General features: G+C 37.9%; 1 pseudogene; it reads left to right on the forward strand.

The window, feature by feature from the left end:
- The first annotated feature begins 3,193 nt into the window (after positions 1 to 3,193).
- LOC130860212 (guanylate-binding protein 2-like) lies at positions 3,194 to 26,707 on the forward strand (annotated as a pseudogene).
- The last annotated feature ends 168 nt before the right edge of the window (positions 26,708 to 26,875 follow it).

Here is a 26,875-nt window from a genome sequence, read left to right on the forward strand (position 1 = left end):
GGGTGGGGACATAACCTCTTTCTTCCTTTCGTCCCATGGTGGGGAGTGCAGGTTGGCCATACCGGTTACTCTCCATTTTACCTTCCACAAACCAGTTGCTGCTCTCTTCTCTTAGGTTCTGAAGCTCCCCCTCTGTCTAGGCTGATCTACCACCAGTGAGGAGACTTCCCAAGGTATGGGAACCTCTCCCCCTTCACAGCTCCCTCCCCGGGATGCAGTCCCCATCCCTATTCCTTCTTTTTCTTTTTCTTTTTGTCCTACCCAGTTACATGGAGGTTTACTTGTCTTTTTGGATGTCTGAGGTCTTATGTCAGTGCTCAATAGCTGTTCTGTGTGAATCATTCCACTTGTAGATGTATTTTCATTGTTTCTGTGGAAGAAGGTGAATTCCGTGTCCTACTCCTCTGCCATCTTGATCTTGTTCTCTTGGCTGTATTTATTAACTTGGTCATAGTTGTACGTTTATATATTGGTCTGCCCATCCAGAAAGTCATCTTCTTGAGGGCCGGGACTGTCATATGACACTTTGCATAAACACAGCTAAATACACTGCCTGGAATTTATTAAATGCCCAATGAATAGCTGTTGAATTTAATTGAGTAACATTGTGTTTCTAACATTGCCATGATGAATAAAATTTGCTAAAGATAAAATTCCTTGCTTAACAGTTCACACCTTCTATGCTCTAGTCCTTATATTAATGAATTAAATAGTGATTAAGTGAATGAATTAAAGAAGAACGGACTTCTTTGTCCTTTGCTCTAATATAGTTTCTTGGGTGACATTAAGACCGACTTGCGGATTCTTAACATTGGCTCTGCTTTTGGGTCGCAACTTTGCATATAATAGCATGGGCACATCAACAACCAGGTGAATGACCCTCCAAGTTTTATTGAGTTAAGAGATGGCAACTGAGACTGTTTCTTCTTTCCTGGCACTCAGTTTCCATGGTTGGAAAGGGGACACAGGGCAAAGGTTAATGTTTATAAAATTTTGTGTGTGTAAGATCTGGTAATTGTGATGGATAGCATTTCTCCCTCCTTGGCTAGGTTCCCAGCTATGTGACCCAACTAACAGAGTTAATTAGGGTAAAATCTTCCTTGACACCTGATGAAGTAAAAAGCTCCATTGAGTTTTATAATTTCTTTCCAGATTTTGTTTGGACTATCTTGATTTCATCCTGAAGATAAAGATAGATGCACAACCCATAGTTGAAGATAAGTACATAGAAGATGCCTTGAAACTGATTCAAGGTACCAGAGTATGACCTGGGTGGTGGAGCATTCCACAAAGGATAGGATCAACTGAATATCATGATTCAGAACTTGACTTCAGTTTTTCTTTGAGCCTGAACTGAGATCCACGCTGAGACATAATGGTTGAGTGGCAATTGGTCATTGATATTCTTGGGTTACTACTTGTAAAACTCCTGTGCTGGATAAGCTCACTGAAGAAATTTGCACATCAGGGTTCTGTAGAAAAACAAAATGTATATGTTTTGCATTTATAATTATTATATACAAGAATTGTATATATATTTACAGAAATTACAGGATTTGGCTCATGCAATGATGGAGGCCAAGCAGTACCACAATCTGCTGTCTGCAACCTAGAGAACCAAGAAAGTCAGCAGTATAATTCAGTCTGAGTCTGAAAGCCTGAGACCAGGGGGAGCTGAGTGTATAACTCTCAGTCCAAGGCTGAAGGCCTAAGAACCAGAGGGGCTCTAGTCTAAGTTCCAGAGTAAAAAGGCCCAGGAATCAGAAGTCCTGATTGCCAAGGGCAGGAAAAGATGGATGTCCCAGCTGTAGAAGAGAGAGGGAGAATTTGTCCTTCCTTTTTGTTCTATTTGGGTCATCAATGGGTTGCATGATGCCCACCCACGTTGGTGAGGGTGGACCTTCTTCACTTAGTCCATTGAATCAAATGTTAATCTCTTCCAGAAACCCCTTCACAGACCTACTCACAAATAATGTTTTACCAGGTATCTACTCATCCCTTAGCCTTATCAAGTTGACTCATAAAATTAACAGTCCCAAAATTTGAGAACCAATGTCGGCACAAATAATTTTATGGCAACTGATACCACGAAAGTAATTTTCCAGTTTATAATAAGTGCTATAACTTCCCAAGGCTCACGTACCTACGTTCCTTATTACGTGCCCTTCCTGTTCTACGTTGCCAAAAATAGCTCATCAGAGCAGTGGTTACTAAACAGAATCTCAAGAAATAAAATGACCTAATTTAAAAACTATATTTCACAAAGAATATTTTGCTAGTGCCTGGACAGTTGCATCTTTCAGAGAAAGGATATTTACACCTGTTTCTCCAAAAATGACATACCCTTCCAGAAGACTGTTAGATCCTTCATTTTACTTTCCTTGGGACTTAACTACTCATACTTACCGCCTTACACATTATAGTACCATTTTATTATTATAATTTCACTACAAATGTCATATTTATCACAGTGGATAACTGATAACTGATGGATGTTTACTCATTCATTTATTCATTCCATCAACATTTATTTAATACTCAATAAGTACCATAAAATGACTCTGTAAGACATTGTCAAGTGTGATGTAATCTGATTATAGTTAAGGGGTGAGTTCTAAATTATATTTAGGTTCGCCTTACTCTTCGGGGTTTTCTGTTAAGACAATTCCCAAATGTATTTATGGTGTATGTATCATATATGTGCTTAGCTCTGATTTCTAAGTTTTTTCTTTCCTGACCTGGGTATCACTCTCTTCCACATGATATTTTACCAAACAACAGTGTATTCTTTCTGGCTTTAGTTTCTTACTTTACTTTAGGGCCCACTCTTCATTTCTGCCATGGAGACAATAGAATCACAAAGAATTATGACCATATTTTTCATTAATCAGTCATTCAATAAACACGTGGTAAACACTTAATTCACCAAACTCCATACCAGTGACAAGAAAACCAACCATAAGCTTCTTCACTTGGGCTGCATGCCCTACTTCCTCTGCTGAAGTACATCCTTGACTCTTGGCCTGTGCAGAAAATGATTTTCCTTATCTTTGCTGGATTAGCACAAATTTGATTTGCAATAAGGTAACACTAGATTGGGTTAAAGGAGTTTTGAAAGCATAGGAGCTGTAATGATGCAAAGATTCCTGGAAATGAAAGTCCTCAACCCCCTTGCCTGAAGGCTGCCCCTACAATGGTCACTATTTTTCTACATCTGCAGGTAAGACTCTCAAAATCCAAAATTCTAGCATACCCAGAGTGTATCAGGTGGTTCTTTCTGAAATGGAAGTGCTTTGTCCTTGACCAGCCAATAAGTGACAAAAATCTCTTATTACATGTTGATAACATGCCAGAAGACCAGCTGAATAGTAACTTCCAGGGGCGTTCAAAAATTTTCTATCCCTATTTGTTCACCCATGCAAAGACTAAGACCCCAAGAGAAGGGATCACTGTCACTGGGAACCATGAGTCACCTTTATCCTAAAGTGTATCTCTGTGTTCAGGATGTGTGGTGGAGCTTTGATTATACTGTGGGTTCATCAATATATGGTTTTTCAATAAAGCTTTAAAATTCCTTATCCCCCTAATCTCTTCAAACACTAAGTCATATGGGAGGTTGACTGAAATAGCACCTAAATTCCAGCCCCAAATTTATAAAGTTAGTGAATTAGAAGGAAATTTTTTCTTCAGGGTCAACTCCATTTTGGGGGAGCACTTATGCTGTCCACTGCTTTAGACTCTGCTATAGCTATCCTTGTAATTCTACAAGTTGGACATATTCTCTTAACTCTGGGCCTTTGCAATGAAATGAACAGATTTCTTAAAAAGACACTCTTGCATTCTCATCTGATACTCCTTATTTGTTAACCTCTGTTCCTCCTTATGGTCCCCTACTTCCTCACTTCCTGAGACTGGAAGGGGTGACCCTCCTCTGTGCTGCCATCGTGCCTTGCATGTTGTCACTCCTGCAACAACACTTTTTATGTAACTGTGAAATCGAAATTGCCTGTGTACATTTGTCTCCCCTACTGTATCTTGATCTTAGGTATTGGTCAGCGTCATATACCTTCATTTCCCAGTACAGAGTCCACCACATAAAAAACTGGTATAGGTTGAATAAGTACAAGAACTGCCATTCAATTTACCATGTCTTCACTATATTCCCTGCTCTCCCAGGGTTCTCAAAATACAGGACACAGTTTTAGGAACTAGTGCAAACGGGACTCACTGAGGCAGAAAGGACATGATCGCCCATCTGAACCTGCTGCCCTGTTCTCTCTGATGGACTGAAACTCCATGTGCTCTGTGTCCTCAAACTTCCTCTCAGGACAATTGCCAGGAATTAAGCTATCCCCTTTGGTTCACAGGTTAATTGTGGTGTTTAAAATAGTAAAGAAATTGCCAGAATCCTGAAAACCCCTTATAGTTCTACCATAGTTTGTTTTTTTGTTTGTTTTGTTTTGTTTGTTTGTTTTTGTTTTTGTTTCTGTTTTAATTCAGTTCAGGGTGCTTCTGCTGAAATAAAATGTTGCTTTTTCTATGAGAACCAATATCTCAGTGCACATAATACCCACAGGCTGACAGTGTGGTGAAATCTGAACATTGTCCATTGAGCCATGAGACAGCAACTCTGTGATCATTCTTCATTTCTCCTTTTCTTCTAAAGGTAGAGGAACACAGCTTTGCTTTCCTGAGGTAATTCTCAGTCACCTGCAGTTTCTCCAACCAATACTGGAATGAGAAGTCTGAGAGCTGAGCTAATCCCAAAGGCCGTTGGTCTCATCTAGAAAAATGTGCTGCATACTACATGTCTGGATGGTCTAAGAAGGGGGTGAGGGGGCAGGGAAAAGCACTCTGTTCCCATCAATCTGCCCAGTATACATGACCGGCAAATATAACATGAAACAGTCAACACAAAAATGTTGACATGCAGTTAGAGCTGTTTAAAGATCGGGAGGGGCTCAAGAGTGAGGCAAAGGACAACAAAGCTGAGTAAAAGCAATATTCAACCACTTTGAAGTTCAAGCATAAGTTGTCATCTGTTGTCATATTTTATATACACCCCAAGAAAAGGCTTTAGGCAAAAGGCCTTTCCATACTTGAAAACTAATTAATAATTATTGACTTACTGAAAGAATAACAGATCAATTTCAAGTACCTTTTCCACAAATATTTTGGAACTCAGGTTCACAACCATCCTTGCATGTGGTATTTTATACACTAAGTCAGCAGCTCTGCCATTCCTAGAGTTCTCTCCCTACTTTCTCAGACTTAGTCTACAGCTTGCCTCACTGATGTTGTCTTCTCACCTGTTAGCCCGATCTCAAATAGCCCTCAGACAGGGTATTTCTTAAGGAAACATTTCAGTGATGAAGTAGGGATTTAGGGGCAGGAAATTGTGAGAAAAGCAAAAAAGCAAAAGGAAAAAAAAAAAAAAAAAAGAGGAGCTCTCTCTCCAAGAACATAGGAACACAGGAAAGAGCTTAAGGAAGCTCGGGAGAGCTGGCAAGAGTGTCAGGTGGACTCCTGTGGCCTTCTCAGTCAGATTAAATTCTTCAACATATGTGTAGCTTGAATATAACAAGAAGGTAAGAGCATTTAAACAATCTCTTTTCAGCCTGGGGAGGTCCCTCCGTGCGCAGCAAAGATTCATCTCCAGGTGGAGGCAGTGAGGTTCTGTGGCAGGGACAGGATCCTCTCTTAGGGCAGAAAAGCAGGACTGCAGGTTCTAGCCCTGGAACATGCACAGCTGGCAGGGTATCTGGTCCTGATCACTCCTCTCAAGCTATCACATAATTTCACCACTATTGACTTCATTATTTCTGCCATACTTTATGTCAATTAATAAACTCATTGTACATTCAGAAAAGAATAATTTCTGTGCTAACTCCTAAGGTGATGATACCAGATTAGGGCAATTCACATACTCATTAATGACCCTACTGGAGGCAGACTAGAAACACACACAGCACACTGCTTATTGCAAAATACTTTAAAGTAAATTAGCATGTAGATAATATAATAATTTGTCTTCTTGTTTGCCCACTAGGATAAAACATTGGATGCTGCAACTATAGCAAATGAGACTGGTTTCTGTCCAAACCAAGGGGACTAGTACAATCCCTCATTCCAAGCCACCTTTCCCATATGACCTACCTTAATATACTAACTCTCTATCTGCACACAGTTGAACACTAATGTATGGTACTACTGCTTATTAAATACTTCTCTAAAAAATGAATGACCAAAGGATTGTGATACTCAAGAAAATATTTCTTGAATAAATGACTTTCTTTTTCAAAAGGGAAATTACTTTTTGTTGTGTATATTTTTCTACCATTATAAAACAATTTGTAGTCATTGAAAAAATCCACAATATTCAGAAATGTATAAAAATAAAAAATAATCTCTAATACCATCAATTAGTGAGAAATAAGATTAATTTTGGAGTGTATAATATATGTTTCAAGGCTTTTCTATACTAATTACTGATTTATAAGTTTTTTATAGATAGAATAACTTTATACCTACCATAAATTGAATTATTCTCAACCAACATACCAAATTTATTATGAATATTAACTTTAATTCATCTGGAAAGGAGTTTGGGGGTAGACAGCAAATTTAACTGTTTCATATTGTTGGGGAATTAAAATTTTTATCAACAGATAACATTCTTCCCATTACAATTGAGAAAAGAAGGAAGACTGTTTCATTATTGAGTAAAAAGAACCAAGTACAAGCATGAAAATGACTAGAAAGGATGAAACTTCACAATTTTTCTATACCCAACCAGGTAAGATCCTTTAGCACTGTTCTTAGCCAGTATGTGATGTTTCCTTGGATCAACAGTATCCTGTTTTCCCATGAGTACTGTGCAACACAGTTTGCTGTGACATCCTGAACTTCCTACACCTTCTTTTAAAGAATTTATCCTAATCTTACTTGAAAATTGAAGTAACTACTGTCTAGTTAATTGGCCTCATCTGAAAGAATAATGAAACATTTCTTATCTCCCTGAGAAGAGATGGTTACAGCCAGATTGAACCTATTTTCAGTTCTCAATTGTCAGGGAGCCTGAAGGTCTAGGTTTCTGGGTGTTCATACTTCAGGAGGGATGAAGCCAGGACACTTGGAGACTCCTCTGGGTTGTAAAGCTGCCAATGGTTTTATTTAGACCCTGGAGCGTTATTTACATCCAGAAGTTTAGAGAAAAGACACTGGCTTTTTGTTTCCAAAGAAACCCTCTGAAAAGGGGATAGGGAAATGAGCTTTTTCCACCAGGTAAAATTCACCTTTATTTACCCTTACATTACACAAAATTCACAAGAATATTCAACTGTTCCTGGAATTGTTTTTTGGTTGCCTTATACAAACAACAGGTGATTTCTCAGCATTAGCCCTATTTCAAGCAGCCCTGCCCTACTTTCACTTTCAGTCTAACTTGTAGTAACAGGAACTAAAGTTTCAAATTTATCTTCTCCTTAAATTGACACCATAATTTTACCTTCATGATAGGGATGAACTACAGACTGTCTGGTGTGCAAAATATTGATCAGAGTAAGTTAGAGTAGGCAAGAAAAGAGACAGGTAGAATAGGTGGGTCCTTGCCCAGTTTCAGATTAGAGTTGATTGAGCGCCAAAACTCTGTCGACACAGTGACCAATCATTTTAGGATCTGAGCCTATTTTCCTGAAAGTGCAGTTAAGAAACTTAATTTTGGACTAGGCTTTGCATTTCCCAATTAGTTCACAAAGACATCTAAATATTATCAGATGACTATGACATTGGAGAAGAAGCAGTGCAAGGCATAGTCATTTTGTTTTTCTTTGTTGTGGGGAGAACACATTTATAAAATAGGCCCCAACTGGCTTTTTTATTAGGATAAAGACGTGTCCCATAACATCTTTAAAAAATTTTAGTGTATGCATAAGATAGGAAAAGAAAATTGCTCAGCTCAAAAGTAAACAGTAGGAGAAATATCACAGAATGAATACAACTACTGTTCATTTGCACCAGTGCACCAGAGGTCTTCTTGTGCCCCCTTCTAATCAATAACCCTTCCTTCCAGTTCTAAAATAACTACTGTCTGACTTGTAACATCAGAAATTAGATTTGCTTGTTGTGAACGTCACATCAGTGGAACGAATCAAGCAGTATGTAGTATTGGGCCCAGCTCCTTTCACTCATGACAATTGGGAGACTAATTTTCAGTATTGGGAATAAGTGCAGTATGGTCATTTTCATGGCTATAAGGTATTCCATTGTGCAGACATACCACATATCCATTTCACTGTTGATTTACATTTGCATAATTTTCAGTTTGGAGATACTATGAATACAGCTGAAACTATCATTCTGCATATGTCTCTGATATGTGTGTGCATATATTTCTGATAGTAATGTACTTAGGAGTGAAATGGCCAAGTCCATAGAGTACTTATGTTCAACTTCAGTACATAAAGCCACAGCCAGTTTTCCAAAGTGGTTGACTCCATTTTTAATAGGACTCCAATCTTATTGGCTTAAAACAATGATTCTTATTTCCCACAAATTTGTGAGTTGGGTGGATTGTCCTTCTGCTGGACTCACCTGCTACCCGCATGTGCCTACCTTCTGCTGGTGAATAGCTGGAGATGGAGGACATAAGATGGATTCATCCACATGTATGAGGAACCACTCTCTTTACGTGGGATTTTCATCATTCAGTGGTCTAGCCTGATCTTTACGGAGAGGCTGGATTCCAAAAGCACAAGTCTGAATGCAGGACTACTTCGCAACCCTGGGTCATGTTTGCTGATGTATCATTGCCAAGTCGCATGGCCAAGCCTGTATTTAATGTGGAGAGGACTAGACAAGGGCATAAGTACCAGGAGGCATCTTCTGGTGCCATCAATATCAATATCTAAGCCTACCCTAGTGGATGTACTAAATTTACTCAGGAACTATGTCTAAGAATTCCAGTTACTCCATATCTTGGTCTACATTTGCAATTATCAGTATTGTTAATTTAAGCCATTGTGGTAGGTTTGCACAACAATATCCTAGCGATGTTAACCTGATTTCTCTTATGATTTATGATATTAGACCCTTTTCTAATGTTTATGATCACTTAAATATCTCCTTTTTGAAGAGCCTAAGTATTATATCCTTTTTTCTATTGAGTATCTATCTTTATAGAAGTCATTTATGTAGTTATTTATATATTTATACATGGTCATTTATCATTTATGTATGTCATCTCACATGCATGGTTTGCCTTTTTCCTCTATTAATGGTGTCTTGATAAACAATATATCTTAATTATTATATAGTCAAATTTGTCAATCTTTACAATTATGTTTAGCACATTTTATGTCCTAAAAAATCTTTCCCTACCCTCAAATACTTGAAAATATTTTTCCATAGTATTTTCTAGAGGCTTTATTGTTTTGCCTTTTATATTGAATTCTACAGTCCTGCTGGAATTGCTTTTTGTGTATGGTATGACATAGCAGTCATTTCCTTGTTTTTCCTTACGGATATTCATTTAACCCAGGACCATTTATTTAAAAAGTAATTATTTCTGCCTGAAGCAGTTTTAAATCATCCCTGGCTGGCCTCCTACTCCTGGCTGAGGCAAAATGTTGACATTTAATTTTAAGTCTGAGTTAATATTTTAAGTGGGAGCATCCACCATTGCTTAACATCAGTTTGTTCGGTCCACACTCACCTTTCTTATTCCCACTAATTTTCCCATTTATTAATCTATTATGTAACTCCCTCTGCAACTAAAGAGTAGGTTCCATTTCAGGTAAAGATTATTTTTATTCATATTTGTATTATATTGATATTTATTTGTATATATACCCAGGTGGAAACTCAGAGATAGAGAATGGGATGAAGAGCAAAGAAAGGAATTCCACTGAATTCTATTGAGTTCTACTGAGTATCTATAGAACACTACACTCGACATTTGTAGGGTATATAAGCCTTTAAATGAAACAAAGACTATTTAGGTCAACATATTTGTTACACTCTGACTCTTTTTCCTCATTGGGCAATGAGGATAATCATTACCCACATAATAAAACATTATTACGAGTCAAATTATATATGTAAAGAGTTTGGCTTAGGAAGCAATTGCTAAATAGAAACATTATTATTATTACTGTTCACTCAGCAAACACAGAGTTATTAAGTGAGGTGGTTGATAGCAATGGGTTCTGGAGAAAGACTTTCCGGGTTCAAATCATACTTAGTACCTTGTGATTTTAATAAATTATTAAATCTCTCTAAAATTGTGGTAAAAGTATTTGTAACAAGACTAAAAGGGAATAATCTATGTAAAGAAGTCATCACTGGGTATGAATCAAATGTGCAAAACAATGGACTCTATCCTCATTATTTTTTAGTATTTATTAAGCACTAAATGCCAACACCTGGATGAGGTGCAGAGAATTAAAAAATGTGTGATACAGTCCTTTCCTCACAGAACTTACAGTGCTCTCTTAAGTAACATGAGTAACCAGCTTCATTGTGGCTGAATCTAATTGGACCAAGAAAATTATTATATTAGGCTTTCTCATCCTAATGCTTTTCAAACTGCCCCCAACATGAAGTAAATAGCATTATTTTAATTGATCCAATGGACTTTTCTTTCATATTTATTATAAGCAGTCTCTAAGACATATTTTAGTAATAAAGTTTAAAATTTCCAGTTGACCTTTACTCTTTGTTATCTAGATTGCAAATTTTTTTCTCAGTTGTTGTTTCCTTTTAAACTATATGTATGCCCTAACATTTTATTTTTTTAATTAATTTTTATTGGAGTATAGTTGCTTTACAATGTTGTGTTAGTTTCTACTGTACAGCAAAATGAATCAGCTATACAAATATATATATCCCCTCTTTTTTGGATTTCCTTCCCATTTAGATCACCCTAGTGCATTAAGTAGAGTTCCTTGTGCTATACAGTAGATTCTCATTAGTTATCTATTTTATACATAATATCAATAGTGTGTATGTGTCAATCCCAATCTCCCAATTCCTCCTGCCACCACCCCTTTTCCCCCTTGTTATCCATACAGTTGTTCTCTATGTCTGTGTAAAGGTCTATAAAGAAACAATAAACCAATAAAGAATACAAACAAGTGGAAAAATAGACTAATAATATGAATATAACTTTCATGGTAAGATCAACTTTGCTGAGAATTAAATAACAAATCAAAACTGTAATTATTATTTCTTAAATATTTTCAAGTTTTAAAAACATCAATCAAATGTCAAACAAATAAATACCAACAAATTGTCAAATATTAAGATAGGTATTATAAGTAAAAATAAATAAATAAAGCTTCCAGTTGAGAAATCATGTCAGACTCTCTCACTAGCATAGCTCTTCGTGATTTCTTTGCTGAGTGATTGCCTTGGGCTCTACTTTAAGTTTCATTTTAGTCTAGTCCTTTCCAGACTTCTCTTGCTAATTTTGATTTTTTTATCATTGGGTTTCTGAAGAAAATCTGGAAAGTCGCAGGACATTGGAGGGATAAAGTAAAGCCCAAATTGCCAGCGAAAGAGAAAAGTGAAACCAGTGCAGCTGAACTCAGAAGAAAAAGAAAGAAGATAAGCACTTCTAACTTTCCAACTGAAGCAGCTTTCTTCTCACCTCTAAAGGATCCCTCCCCCAGGTAAGATTGAGGCTGGGTGGGAAGAGATTTATAGGAGGAAGTAAGTGTTCTCTAAAACAACTATCTCAAGACAGGCTGCAGCTGAGCCTGATCTGGCGCATGAGTTCAGTTGAAAGTCTGATGTTGGGCAGCAGGGTGTCCTTTAAGTGCCCACTGCTGCAGCTCTGTGTCAAATTAGGTTCCAGCAGAGGCAGAGTCTAAACCAAGATCCTGGAATGAATTAAGATTCTTTCTTGACTCTTGAATTACCTTTATCTTTGACAAAAATCCACTTAATAAAGCTCAGATTTCACTTCTTTATTGCAAACTTTTCTAGTGCTAGGTAAGTAGAAGTTGGGGTCTACAAAAAGAGGCAACAGGTTATTGTAATTTGGAGGCTTATAAAATCTTTGTGCAGACACTTCTGAGCCAGTCGACTGATTGATTCCCCTTTTATAAAAGTGCTATGCCTCATGTTATAAAATCGAACAAACTATCTCCCTGCCAGCAGTCCCAGTGGGCCATTGTAAGAGAAAATAGGTCCTGATTATAGAAAAAGAAAAACAAGACTTTTTTGTTGTTGTTGTTGTTGTTGTATTTATTATAAGAATATTCTTACATTATTACATCCTCTTAACAAGTATCCGTAGGAAAAAATTCTCTCGTCTCAGTATCGAGAATTGTCAAATGTCTATATTATTATTTGAACAACATAGAAGCAAATAACTTATGAGTACTTTTAGGGTATAAATAGTTAAAATACATGGCTGATTCTTAAGCTTTTAAAATTTGATTAGAGACAGATATTTTAATATTGTGGTATCAACATGACTACTGCTGTAATTTTGCGTGCTTTTATAGTACTATTCAGCAATATTCATTCTTCATTTACTTTTTCTTGTTTACTTGTGAGACTCTTCTGCCTGATGCTGATAATATAATAAAAACCTTGCAATGAAGTACTAGAACATAGGTAGATAATGTACCAGCTTCCAGACATGGTGAAATGTGTTTATATTTTCAGTTATGAAAAATCTTCGCTCTTCATTTCAAACAATAGAACATACTTTCCCTTTTATTAGTTGCAGTATTTCCTAGAAATAGGAATATTTCTTAGAGTTACTTGAATATTTCTTAATATCCTTTACAGGGTAAAGTTTCTTTTTTTTTCTTTTTTATTGAACTATACTTGCTTTACACTCTTGTACCAGCTTTTGAGGTACACCGAAGTCAATCAGCTGTATTTATACACATATCCCCATATTCCCTCCCTCCCTTGACTCCCCCCCACCATCCCTGTCCTTGCCCTCTGAGGCATCATCCGTCATCAAGTTGATCTCCCTTAGTTATATAACAACTTCCCACTGGCTATCTCTTTTACAGTTGGTAGTATACATATGCCTATGCTACTCTCTCACTTCGTCCCAGCTTCCCCTTCACCCCTGCCCCCAACCTCTTGTCCTCCAGTCCATTCTCTGCATCTGCATCCTAATTCTTGTCTTGTCACTGGGTTCATCAGTATCACTTTTTTTTTTTAAGTTCCCATATATATGAGTTAGCATATGGTATTTGTTTTTCTCTTTCTGGCTTACTTCGCTCTGTGTGATAGTCTCTAGGTCTATCCACCTCATTGCATATAGCTCAATTTCATTTCTTTTTATGGCTGAGTAATATTCCATTGTATATATGTGCCACATCTTCTTTATCCATGCATCTGCTGATGGGCATTTAGGTTGCTTCCATGTCCTGGCTATTGTAAATAGCGCTGCAGTAAACATTATGGTACATGTTTCTTTTTGGAGTATGGTTTTCTCTGGGTATATGCCCAGTAGTGGGATTCCTGGATCATATGGTAGTTCTATTTGTAGTTTTTTAAGGAAACTCCACACTGTTTTACATAGTGGCTGTACCAACTTACATTCCCACCAACAGTGCAGGAGAGTTCCCTTTTCTCTGCACCCTCTCCAACATTTGTTGTTTCTAGATGTTTTGATGATGGCCATTCTGACCGGTGTGAGCTGATACCTCATTGTGGCATTGACTTGCATTTCTCTGATGATGAGTGATGTTGAGCATCTTTTCGTGTGTTTGTTGGCCATCTGTATGTCTTCTTTGGAGAAATGTCTATTTAGGTCTTCTGCCCATTTGTGGATTGGATTATTTGCTTTTTTGGTACTAAGTTGCATGAGCTGCTTGTATATTTTGAAGTTTAATCCTTTGTCAATTGCTTTGTTGGCAAGTATTTTCTCCCATTCTGAGGCTTGCCTTTTGTCTTGTTTATGGTTTCTTTCACTGTGCAAAAGCTTTTGTTTCATGAGGTCCCATTTGTTTATTCTTGATTTTATTTCCGTTATTCGAGGAGGTGGGTCAAAAAGGATCTTGCTATGGTTTATGTCATAGAGTGTCCTGCCTATGTTTTCCTCTAGGAGTTTTATAGTGTCTGGCCTCACATGTAGGTCTTTAATCTATTTGGAGTTTATTTTTGTGCATGGTGTTAGGAAGTGTTCTAATTTCATTCTTTTACATGTTGCTATCCAATTTTCCCAGCACCACTTGTTGAAGAGGCTTTCTCTTCTCCATTGTATATTCTTGCCTCCTTTGTCAAAGATAAGGTGCCCATATGTGCTTGGGCTTACCTCTGAGTTCTCTATTCTGTTCCACTGATGTTCCTTTCTATTTTTGTGCCAGTACCATACTGTCTTGACCCCTGTGGCCTTGTAGTATAGTTTGAAGTCAGGAAGCCTAATTCCACCAACTCCATTTTTCCTTCTCAAGATTGCTTTGGCTATACGGGGTGTTTTGCATTTCCATACAAATAGTAAGATTTCTTGTTCTAGTTCTGTGAAAGATGCCATTGGTAATTTGATAGAGATTGTGATGAATCTGTAAATTGCTTTGGGTAGTTCAGTCATTTTCACAATGTTGACTCTTCCAATCCAAGAACATGGTATGTCCCTCCATCTGTTTGTGTCATCTTTGATTTCTTTCATCAATGTCTTAAAGTTTTCTGCATACAGATCTTTTGCCTCCTTAGGCAGGTTTATTCCTAGGTATTTTATTCTTTTTGTTGCAATGGTGAATGGGAGAGTTTCCTTAATTTCTCTTTCTGCTCTTTCGTTGTTAGTGTATAGGAATGCAAGAGATTTCTATGCATTAATTTTGTATCCTGCAACTTTACTAAATTCATCAATTAGTGCTAGCAGTTTTCTGATAGAGTCTTTGGGGTTTTCTATGTATAATATCATGTCATCTGCAAAGAGTGACAATTTTACTTCTTTTCCAATTTGGATTCCTTTTATTTCATTTTCTTCTCTGATTGCTGTGGCTAAAACTTCCAAAACTATGTTGAATAATAATGGTGAGGGTGGACACCCTTGTTTTGTTCCTGTTCTTAGAGGGAATTCTTTCAGTTTTTCCCCATTTAAAACGATGCTGGCTTTTGGTTTCTCATATTTGGCTTTTACTATGTTGAGGTAATTTCCTTCTATGCCCATTTTCTGGAGTTTTTATCATAAATGGATGTTGAATTTTGTCAAAAGCTTTTTCTGCATCTATTGAGATTATCATATGGTTTTTATCCTTCAGTTTGTTGAAATGATGTATCACGTTGATTGACTTGTGTATATTGTAGAATCCTTGCATCCCAGGGATAAACCCCACTTGATCATGGTGTATGATCTTTTTAATGTGCTATTGGATTCTGGTAGCTAGAATTTTGTTGAGGATTTTTGCATCTATATTCATCAGTGATATTGGTCTGTAATTTTCTTTTTTTTGTGACATCTTTCCCTGGTTTTGGTATCAGGGTGTTGGTGGCCTCATAGAATGAGTTTGAGAGTGTTCTCCTTCTGCTATATTTTGGAAGAGTTTGAGAAGGTTAGGTGTTAGCTCTTCTCTAAATGCTTGATAGAATTCGCCTGTGAAGCCATCTGGCCCTGGGCATTTGTTTGTTGGCAGATTTTTAATCACAGCCCCAATTTTCATATTTGTGATTGGTCTGTTCATATTTTCTATTTCTTCCTGATTCAGTCTTGGAAGATTGTATTTTTCTAAGAATGTATCCATTTCTTCCAGGTTATCCAATGTATTGGCATATAGTTGCTTGTAGTAGTCTCTCATGATCTTTTGTATTTCTATGGTGTGCATTGTTACTGTTCCTTTTTCATTTAAAATTCTTTGGATTTGCGTCTTCTCCCTTTTTTTCCTGATGAGTCTGGCTAATGGTTTATCAATTTTGTTTATCTTCTCAAAGAACCAGCATTTAGTTGCATTAATTTTTGCTATTGTTTCCTTCCTTTCTTTTTCATTTATCTCTGATCTATCTCTATGATATCTTTCCTTCTGCTCACTTTGGGGTTTCTTTGTTCTTTTTTCTCTAGTTGTTTTAGGTGTAAGTTTAGGTTGTTTATTCGATCTTATTCTTGTTTCTTAAGGTAGGACTGTATTGCTATAAATTTCCCTCTTACAAATGCTTTTGCTGTGTCCCATAGGTTTTGGGTTGTTGTGTTTTCATTGTCATTTGTTTCTAGATATTTTTTTATTTGCTCTTTGATTTCTTTAATGATTTCTTGGTTGTTTAATAGTGTGTTGTTTCACCTCCATGTGTTTGTATTTTTTGCAGTTATTTTCCTGTTATTGATATCTATTCTCATGGCATTGTGGTCAGAGAAGTTCCTTGATATGATTTCAATTTTCTTTCTTTCTTTCCTTCTTTCTTTCTTTCTTTCTTTCTTTTTTTATTTGTTTGTTTATTTATTTATTTATTCTACTGGCTGTGCTGGGTCTTTTTTGCTGTGCATGGGCTTTCTTTTTAGTTTCGGTGAGTGGGGGCTACTCTTTGTTTTGGTACGCGGGCTCCTCATTGCCATGGCTTCTCTTGTTGCGGAGCACGGGCTCTAGGCACATGGGCTTCAGTAGTTGCAGCACACGGGCTCAACAGTTGTGGCTCATGGGCTCTAAAGCACAGGCTCAGTAGTTGTGGCACATGGGCTTTGTTGCTCTGAGGCATGTGGGATCTTCCTGCAGCAGGCCTCAAACCTGTGTCCCCTACTTTGGCAGGCAGATTCTCAACCACTGCATCACCTAAGAAGCCCTGATTTCAATTTTCTTGAATTTACCGAGGTTTGATTTGTGACCCAAGATGTGATCTATCCTGGAAAATGTTCCATGTGCACTTGAGAAGAAAGCGTATTTTGTCATTTTTGGATGGACTATCCTATAAATATCAATTAAGTCAAGATGGTCTATTGTGTCATTTAAAGCTTCTGTGTCCTTATTTATTTTCTGCTTGGATGATCTGTCCATTGATGTAAGTGGGGTGTTCAAGTCTCCCACTATTATTGTGTCACTGTCAATTTCCCCTTTTATGGCTGTTAGCATTTGCCTTATGTATTGAGGTGCTCCTATGTTGGGGGCATAGATATTTACAATTGTGATATGTTCTTCTTGGATAGATCCCTTGATCATTATGTAGTGTCCTTCCTTGTCACTTTTAATAGTCTTTACTTTCAAGTCTAATTTGTCTGATATGAGTATTGCTACTCCAGCTTTCTTTTGACTTCCATTTGCATGGAATATCTTTTTCCATCCCTTTACTTTCAGTCTATATGTACCCCTTGGTCTGAAGTGGGTTTCTTGTAGGCAGCATATAGAAGGGTCTTGTTTTTGTATCCATTTAGCCACTCTGTGTCTTTTGGTTGGAGCACTTAATCCTTTTACATTTAAGGTGATTATTGACATGTGTGTTCTGATTACCATTTTCTTAATAGATTTGGGTTTGTTTTTGTAGGTGTTTTCCTTTTCTTGTGTTTCCTACTTAGAAAAGTTCCTTTAGCACTTGTTGTAAGGCTGGTTTGGTGGTGCTGATTTCTCTTAACTTTTGCTTGTCTGGAAAGCTTTTGACTTCTCCATCGAATCTGGATGAGATTCTTTCTGGGTAGAGTATTCCTGGCTGTAGGTTTTTCTCTTTCAGGATTTTCAGTATATCCTGCCATTCCCTTCTGACCTGCAGAGTTTCTGCAGAAAGGTCAGCTCTTATCCTTATGGGTTTTCCCTTACATGTTATTGGCTGCTTTTCTCTTGCTGCTTTTAGTAATTTTTCTTTGTGTTTAATTTTCATTAGTTTGATTAATATGTGCCTGGGTGTATTTCTCCTTGGGTTTATTCTGTAAGGGACTCTCTGTGCTTCTTGGAATTGGTTCATTATTTCCTTTCCCATGTTGGGGACGTTTTCCACTATAACCTCTTCAAATATTTTCTCAGACCCTTTCTTTTTTTCTTCTTCTTCTGGGATGCCTATGATTCGAATGTTGGTGTGCTTAATGTTATCACCAAGGTCTCTGAGACTGTCTTCCATTCTGTTTATTCTTTTTTCTTTTTCCTGCTCTGTGGCAGTTATTTCCCCCAATCTATCTTCTGACTCACTTATTCGTTCTGCCCCAGTTATTCTGCTGTTTATACCATATAGAGTATTTTTAATTTCAGTTATTTTGTTGTCCATTACTATTTGTTTGCTCTTTAGTTCTTCTGAGTCCTTATTAACTGTTTCTTGTATTTTTTGTATTTTGTTATCAAGATTTTGTATCATTTTTACTATCATTACTCTGGATTCTTTTTCAGGCTTTTTTCCTATTTCCTCTTCATTTATTTGGTCTTGTGGGTTTTTTCCTGCTCCTTTGCCTGCATGGTGTTTCTTTGTTTTCTCATGGTAGTCCAAACTTCAGGGGTTGATTGTCCCGGCAGTAAAGGGATTTAAAGAAGACTGTCCAAGCCCCAGAGTAATGGCAGAGTGTTGAGTCAAACAAATACTAAGTCAAGGAAACACATACATGTATAAGACACACAAATACTGATTCCAATAGAACATAAGGTACCAGAAAGACCTGACAGAAGAACCCCAGTATGCTATCAAACATTCAAAGATGAAACCAACAGGAATTCAAAACCAAAACAGAACAAAACAGAAACAAAAGCAAAAACAAACAAACAAATAACACCACACACACACAAACACAAATCCGGGCAGATACTGAAAGGTAGGATCAAATATAAAAAAGAGCTAGGTACCACCAAACAGACTGGAGATTCTCAGAATGAAATTAGACAATTATACTAAGAACTAAGATAAAGACAAAAACCTATTAATAAATAGCAAGGCAGTGTGTCATCTGGAGAATAAAGCAAGGAGACTGAGTCGATCAATAATGTTGCTTATAAGTATGTTAAGATAACATAAACTAAAAAAGGATAGAAGACAGGGCAAGGGAAGAGCATAATGTGATGGGAAATATGAAAAGAAAAAGAAAGAAATAGAAATGTGTATAAGATAGAGATGAAAAGAAGGGAGGAGAGATACATAGTCAGCACCACAAAAATCTTAGCTAGAAATAGAAATATTTAAAAAGGCTAAAAATGGAAATAGAATAAAAAATAGAATAAAAGAATACATTATAAAACATGTAGATCCTTTAGGACTAAGATTGTAATTAATAAAAACAAAACAAAGCAAAACCTAGAACTGACCCCAGTTCAACAGAATTAATGCTAATATTTCTGTTTCCTTGGGGTCTCAGCTGTAAGTGTCCTTCTACCCGCCTTGGGTTTTTTGTATTATTTTGTGACCAGCAGAGATTACTTTATTGTTCGTCTGTAAGCACTGGTGTGTGGGGAGGAGGGAGCAGGTACAATAGTGGCTCCTTCTCCTGGGAGCGAGTGAGCAGTGGTGCACTGTCTGGGTCACAGAAGTTCATTCGGGCGTAAAGGTGCCTGTTGCAGAGGGACGCCGGTGGCTCAAGTGTAAACAGAATGTCTCAGAGTTGGGCCTCTCTCTGTGCTTTTTGCTCTCTGCTGCCGGCTTGGCCTAAAGGGGTCCTTCCTCTGCCCGTTGCAGGCACCGAGAGAGAGAGAGAGAGAGAGAGAGAGAGAGAGAGAGAGAGAGGCTATGCCTGTGGCTCCTCCCCCCAGCCCATGAGCCAGGAGCATCCAGCTGCCACCATGGCCCCGCAGCTATCCTGGGCAGGTACTCCTCTCTGCGGACCTCTTCCCTCCTGTCTTTTCGGTCCGTCTCCCCACTGCCAACAATGTTTCTCACCCTGAACCCGCTCTCCGGTTCCCACGCTCCGGCTCCCAGACCCCCTGTTCAGCTTTGAATCAATGTCTCAGTCCGGGAATGCTGAGCCGTGGTGCAGACCCTTCATGTGTTTCTCACCCCTCCCGTCTGCCACAGCTCAGCTGCTTCACCATCTTTGAGCCGTCATAAATGCCTCCCTACCGGTTTTGTTAGGATCCTTGCAGTCCTTTCTGGTATCCAAGGTCGTCTGCTGCTGTTCAGTTGGTTCTCGTGGGAATTATTGCATCTTTTGGTGTATTCCCAATGCATCTGTGGAGAGGGATGCATTCCACGTCCCTCTACTTCACCGCCATCTTTTGACACCCCCTAAAAAGGCTTTTTTTTTGGCCATCCCTTATGAGATGGGACGCCTGAAAGGAGGCAAGACTGGCATCATATCAAATCTGAGCCCTCATCCAGAGCAAGTCAGAAGTCATCAACTATAACGGAAGCAACCGTGCTTTCTTATAGGATAAAAATAAAAACTGGCATGCCTGTAGTTTGTCTTTGTTGGTATGTCAAAAAGTTAACAAATGTTTTATCATGGACACGTCTAGTTACAGGGATTGAGACATTGAAGTTTAAAAGTTAATGGTAGGGTATTACTAAAAGAAGACTTCCACTCCTTTTAACTTTATAAAATTATCAAAATTATCAAATCATTAAGTACTGGTTAAAGAGGCCATGACTAAAGTCATGTGAATAAATTCTCTATATAGAGCATAGTTCAGAGAGAAAACAAGCTTTGATTTATAAGATAATGTTTCATAATGGTCGCTTCATTACCTGAGATAAGTAAAAGCGATATGCAAGTTGATATATGTGGAGACGATAAAGAATCAATCTTCAAACACAAGAAGGTCAAAATCTGGTAACATAATTGAGTAAAAAATAAACAAAGAATTAACTAAAATTTCAGAATCTATGACCTGATTGAAATAAAGAGGTGTTTATTGGAGGTTTGTCAGGACTGCAGCCCAGGAGACACAGATTCAAGAAGCACTTAAATTGTGTTCCTCCTGACTACAAAATGGAAGGAGTTTATAAAGGTCAAAACTGTAAGACCATAGTTATTTACATGAGTTGTTTGTCAAGGATTATAATTGGAGCTAGCAAAAAGTACAGACCTTTGTTAAGCAACAGTGGTTAGGGTCTGAAATGGTAGTATGCTTCCAAGGGGGTACCTTGAGACATAAAGTTGCAGGTGGCAGATGTTGTCCCAAATACAGCTGCTGGTGTCTTTGTTTGATACAGTTCAGAGAAAATTCAAGTTCTCCGTGGTGCAGGGATGTGTCTGAGACTAGATCCTCAATGGCCACCCAACTCTAGTTTTGTATGTTTAAACTATGATTACTCCATTTTCATTTCAGTTTGTCACCAAGAGTGAGATTCAGATTAGAGGTATCAGTCTTGGGTGAAAAACGTGAATGCAGATGCAGATAGAGAATTAAGAATCAGTGAGTGGGTGGACAGGGTGGGCTGTGTGGCAGCTGCAGGGGTGCCTGCCTGTGGGAGTGGGAAGCCACGGGGGAACCTGAGTCCCTCAGTCTGACCCACACCCTGCCCAGGAATAGACTTGGGAGAAACCAGGTCCAAGACTGGGTTAGGATGGCGTTTATGTCTCACATTGCATAAATAAATATGACAAAACATTCTCCAGATGCAGACTGCCTATTCTACATGCCTGAGCTCAGACTGCTCAGGGTGTTCAGTCCAAAGATTGAAATTTGAAGGTGAAAAGTTTTGAAAGGAAATTTTGTAATGAAATCAGAAGATGTGAAACACAAGGAAAAAAATCTCCATTTTCTGGAAATGCAAAACAAGATGCACTGGTGGAAATGTAGTCTGGTACACCCTTCTGGCAAAGAATTTGGCAATATATAACAAAAGTATATACTCTTACCTTTTGACAGAGCAACCTCACTTCTAGGAATCTATTCTGAAGAAACAGCTGCAACAATATGAAAATAAATATACACAAAGTTAGCAGTGTTATTCATTGCAACATTGTAACTGAAAAAAATTGGAAGCAATCTAAATGTCCACACATAGGAGAGTAGTTATATAAACTATGCACTTAATGGAGTAGGCACCCACCAAAAAGAATGAGAAAGCTTTTTGTGAAGTGACATAGAGTGATTTCTATATGCTTATGCCATGTGATCTTTCCTGTTAGAAAATGTGAATGAGAAAATATATCTGCTCATTTATGAAAAGGATATCTAGGAAGTATCAACCAGAAACTAATGAGATTGGGTACTTATTCACAGATGATGGGTGAGAATAGAGTAGTAAAAATAGAAAGGTGGAATGGGAATGGAGTGGTCAGATGAAGAAGTGACATTTGTCTGAGTACATCTTTTTTGGAAAGCTCTCACTCTTAGAATCGTGTAATGTTTCACATACTCAAAAAAGAAACACATACTTAAATTTAGCCAAGACGTGGGGGGGTCCTAAATGAAACGCAAACAGTAACAAATGAACCTGACTGCATTATAAATGAATAACTCTGCTGAAGAGGATGAGGAAGGAAAGAACTAACCTTAGAACTTTGGAATACGGTGTTTTGACTATATATATATAGGGCTAAAGACAAAAACAACTGTATCCTAATAATGTACTTTAGTTAGTAAATTTATTTATCACAGAGGCATAGATTAGGAATTTTGAAACTATTGATACTTTATGCACATACTAGGATTGAGCACATAAGCAAGTTTATTATGGATAATGAGAGCCATGACTCTCTAGTAGGGAGTTTAAATAAAGACAGAGAAAAGCTTGAATAATTCCTGTTGTGTTGAATTGGAATTAGAAACATCAGCAGGAAATTAAGGTTTTATACAGAAATAAATATAGATTTATGTACACATGTGCTAGTATTCATAGATAAATTTCTTAACTTGGCCCACTGAGGGGACCTAGAAGTAATGTACATACCTAGTGTGATATCCTGGCATCTAAATTCTGTTATCCGAAGAACAGAATCAGGACTTCTGGGAGAAATGGTCAATTCTAGAGCTGAATCAGGCAACATACAAGACAGACCAGGAATATCTTGTGGTGCCACAAAGTAAGGAAGTACTTAGAATATGATGGAAGCATGCCCAAAAGACCCGGGAGCCAGGCTGAAGGAGTTCTCAATGAACAAATCTGGGGCAAATTAAGCAACAAGTAAATAATGATAGTGAAGTATTAAACTCCATAGAATAAAATAAAATAAATATCTGTGAGTCTATATTGATATAACTAAATAACTGAATGAGTGAAAAAATAAATGGAGGAGAAGGGACAGCTCTTGTTTACAGTAGAACCTCAGTTAATAAACGTTGACGGAATGGGACGAGTACAAATCACCTGCAGGCAAGCACCACAGGAATAACTGTTACAAGCAAGGGTCATTATCAGTGAATGCTAAAACTAGCACTGAAAAGTGATATGAAACTTTGAATAGAATATATTTGCACAGTCTCAAAAATATCTCCCCAAATGGTACTTTTTAAATTACTATGAGGTAAATTGTAACTTTACAGTGGAGAAATCTGGCAGACATCACATAAATCAAGTGATCAAAGTTAACATCACAGTACAAAGTGTGTTCTATGGACATCATGCATCCCTTGATATGATACACTGAGACTAGCAGGACATCACATCCACAGCATTCTTGCCCAAAATGCATAACTTCAACCTAATCATGAAGAACCATGAGAAAAACCCAAACAGAGGGATATTTTGCAAAACAACAGACAGTACTCTTCTAAAATGACAAGGTCAAGAAAGAGAAAATAAAAATGAGGAACTGTTAATGATGAAAGAAGACTAAAGAAAGGTCTGAATGCAATGAAGTGTCCTGAATTGGATTCTCGATCAGAAAAGGACACTATGAGGAAAACTGGTGACATGGGAGAAAGGTGTGTGGATTAGTCAATAGTATTGTATCAGTGTTAAAATCCTGTTTCAATCATTGTCTATGGTTATATAAGATATTAATATTAGGGGAAGCTGGGGAAATGGTACATGGAAGCTCTCTGTATCCATTATACGCAAGGTTTTGTGTAAGGCTAAGCTCCTTCAAAATCAAGTTATTTTTAAAGAGAATCAGTGGACTAGTCTATAGGACAGACTTAAAGAGGCCGTGGGACTTTTAAAAACATATAAGGAACAAAGTTCAAGGACAGAAAACCAAATTTTCGTCCTAACTGTACTGTTCTCACTCAGCTGACTAGACATTGCTTTCCATCCTATCTCTTTCCTTGCAGATCAAGTGACACCCTGGACATGGCCTCAGAGATCCTCATGTCAGGCCCAGAGTGCCTCATTGCCAACATTAATGCGCGACTGCTGGTTTATCCGGAAACTGTGAAGATCCTGTCTGCTGTTCTTTATTGCAGTGCTCAGGCTTCAAAGTGCAGTGGCTTCTCTTGTTGCAGAGCACAGCCTCTAGGTGCACGGGCTTCAGTAGTTGCAGCACACGGGCTCTGTAGTTCTGGCACATGGGCTTAGTTGCTCCACAGCATGTGGGATCTTCCCGGACCAGGGATCGAACGTGCATCCCCTGCATTGGCAGGCAGATTTTTAAGGAAGACTAGGAAGACTCTCCCTAGGAAGACTCTCATTTAGGCCAGACACAGGACTAGTGGCCTGCACCACATGTACCCATACACTCACACACGCGTGCTTGTGTACGCTAAATTGTCCCCTTGACCTTTTTTATAAATTAGAAGTGAGGAGGGAAAGGGAACTCAGCAAAAAGGGAGATACAGGAAGGTTAAGAAAAGATCAAGACTTACTATCTTGTCCCCAAAATATCCTTACTCTAACCCATTCATTCCGATATCTTCCATTTGAGGGAAGGAGGAGGAGAGGGAAGATGTAAATTCCTCTGAACCTAGAGGTTAACAAAATATTCTGTCACTATTCTTCTCAAACAAAATCCTTAAAACTGTTGTTTGTGACACTTGAGAAACAAAACAAAGAAAATACTCTAGCAGTTGATTCAAAATAAATTTTTATATTCAGGATTAAACGGAATAGCTTGTTCCTCTCTCGCTCACTGACTGACAGTCACTATTTTTTTAAATTCCCTTTTGTAGGCCTAGAGAGGCTGGTGCTGACCTATGTCAATGCCATCAGTAGTGGGGATCTGCCCTGCATGGAGAATGCAGTCCTGGCCTTGGCCCAGATAAAGAACTCGCTGCAGTGCAAAAGGCCATTGCGCACTATGACCAGCAGATGGTCCAGAAGCTGCAGCTGCCCGTGGAAACCCTCCAGGAGGTGCTGGACATGCACAGGGCCAGTGAAAAAGAGGCCATTGAGGTCTTCATGAAGAACCCCCTCAAGTGTGTGGACCAAGTGTTCTAGAAAAAATTAGGGGTATATTTGTTATTCTGGTTAATGAGAGGCAGAAAATTCTGGGCCTTTCTTGACATGAGTAGTCCTCCCAGACCCAAAGACAGCAGCCCTCAGTTATGTGTACTCATTTTCAATCTTTACTAAAAAATAGACGGCTCCTACCTTATACCTAGAGACTATGTTACCATGACGGATTATTACAAATATCCTCTTCTATTGATTTCCACCCTCTGGATGCCACATTTTAAGCAAACAAGTAAACTGTAAAACTGTATTTACATAAAATTATTTTAATTTATTTTTCCATTTAAAGTTAGTCAAAGACACAGTGCTTTCATGTTCCCTGCAAATTATCCAGGAGGATTCACTTCTTTGTGAAAACCCTAAAAACATGTTGTATTTACTGTAAGGCAACAATAAAATATTCAGAAAGATAGGGAAGAGAAATCAATCATAAGAATGCTATTTGAGGACTCAAGTCTGAGTCCTTCCAAATTAAGGAAGGATTGTTGCATGACAAATAATCACTTGACAGATGACAATTCCTTCCCTGGCTTGCAGGTCAGGATTTTACAAATCATACCTCCCTGCTTTCAGAGGTTCTAATGAAAACTAAATAGTGAAGGTCAGCAGACAATAGACATCTTTCTAAAGAAACACTTGATATATAAGTTCTTTTCAATAATTTATTTAGAAAGCCTAACAAAAATGCTGTTTGTTACATACAGAAAATAACTGCAGTACAATCTCCATTACCTTTGTTAGCCTTATATTGAGAAAATATGCAAAAGCATTATAATTTTAAAGATTATACCACTAATCATTGACCCTTTTAAGCACTTACGGAAAAGTCATTGTGCTTAGTACTTTGCACCACTGCATATAATCCTGATATGAAATCTATGAGATAGATAAAATTTCCTGTGTTTTACCAACAAAGAAACCTCATTTCATGAAAGTTGAGTGTCACTAAGCCACAAAGTGGTAGAACCAGGAACTCCCTGCAGGCCTGTCTTACTGGACATTTGTGTGGTAAACTATCCCTAAATTAGGGACTTGAAAACAGAAGTTTCATATGGAACAGTGTCTATACTTTAAGAATCATTCCCTGAAGCTAAAAAAGCATAGGGGAAAAGCTTCAGATAATCACAAAGAGAAGTAGATGTATTTTTTTAAACTAGCACTCTATTTAGGGGTATTCTAGTATCTCCTGGCATGGTCAGGGGTGTGTGATGTTTATATGCCACATTCTCTCCAGAAGCACTTCACAGTAATCTATGTGTGGTTGACATCTTCGTCATGGCTTACTGTACCACGTGTGCTATTTTTTTCACTTCACAGGAATGGTTAGAAGCAAAGCGAGATGACTTGTAAACAGAATATGAAAGTGTCCTCAGATTATTGCATGGCTTTAATTCAGGATATTTTGGGGCCTCTATATGAAGATGTGAAGCAAGGAACATTTTCTAAACTAAGAAGTTATCACCTCTTTATTCAGAAGAAGCAGGAGCTAAAGAATAAGTACTACCAGGTCCCCAGAAAGGGGACACAGGTAAACGACCTACTGAGTGCCATTTCTGGGGACTTGCTTAGGTGACATGTTCAAACTACAGTGGGAACAACCAAAACGTGACCCGTAAACAGTGCCTGTGCTTTTCATTGATCCATTCACCGATTTATTCAATAGAAGAGATTACCATGGGATGAATAGCAGATTTCTCCTTGGAAGCACAGATGGAGCCCTCAAAAATGTTTGTAGAATTTC

Source organism: Hippopotamus amphibius, chromosome 1 (genome assembly GCF_030028045.1).
Source record: "Hippopotamus amphibius kiboko isolate mHipAmp2 chromosome 1, mHipAmp2.hap2, whole genome shotgun sequence".
Classification (NCBI taxonomy): Eukaryota; Metazoa; Chordata; class Mammalia; order Artiodactyla; family Hippopotamidae; genus Hippopotamus; species Hippopotamus amphibius.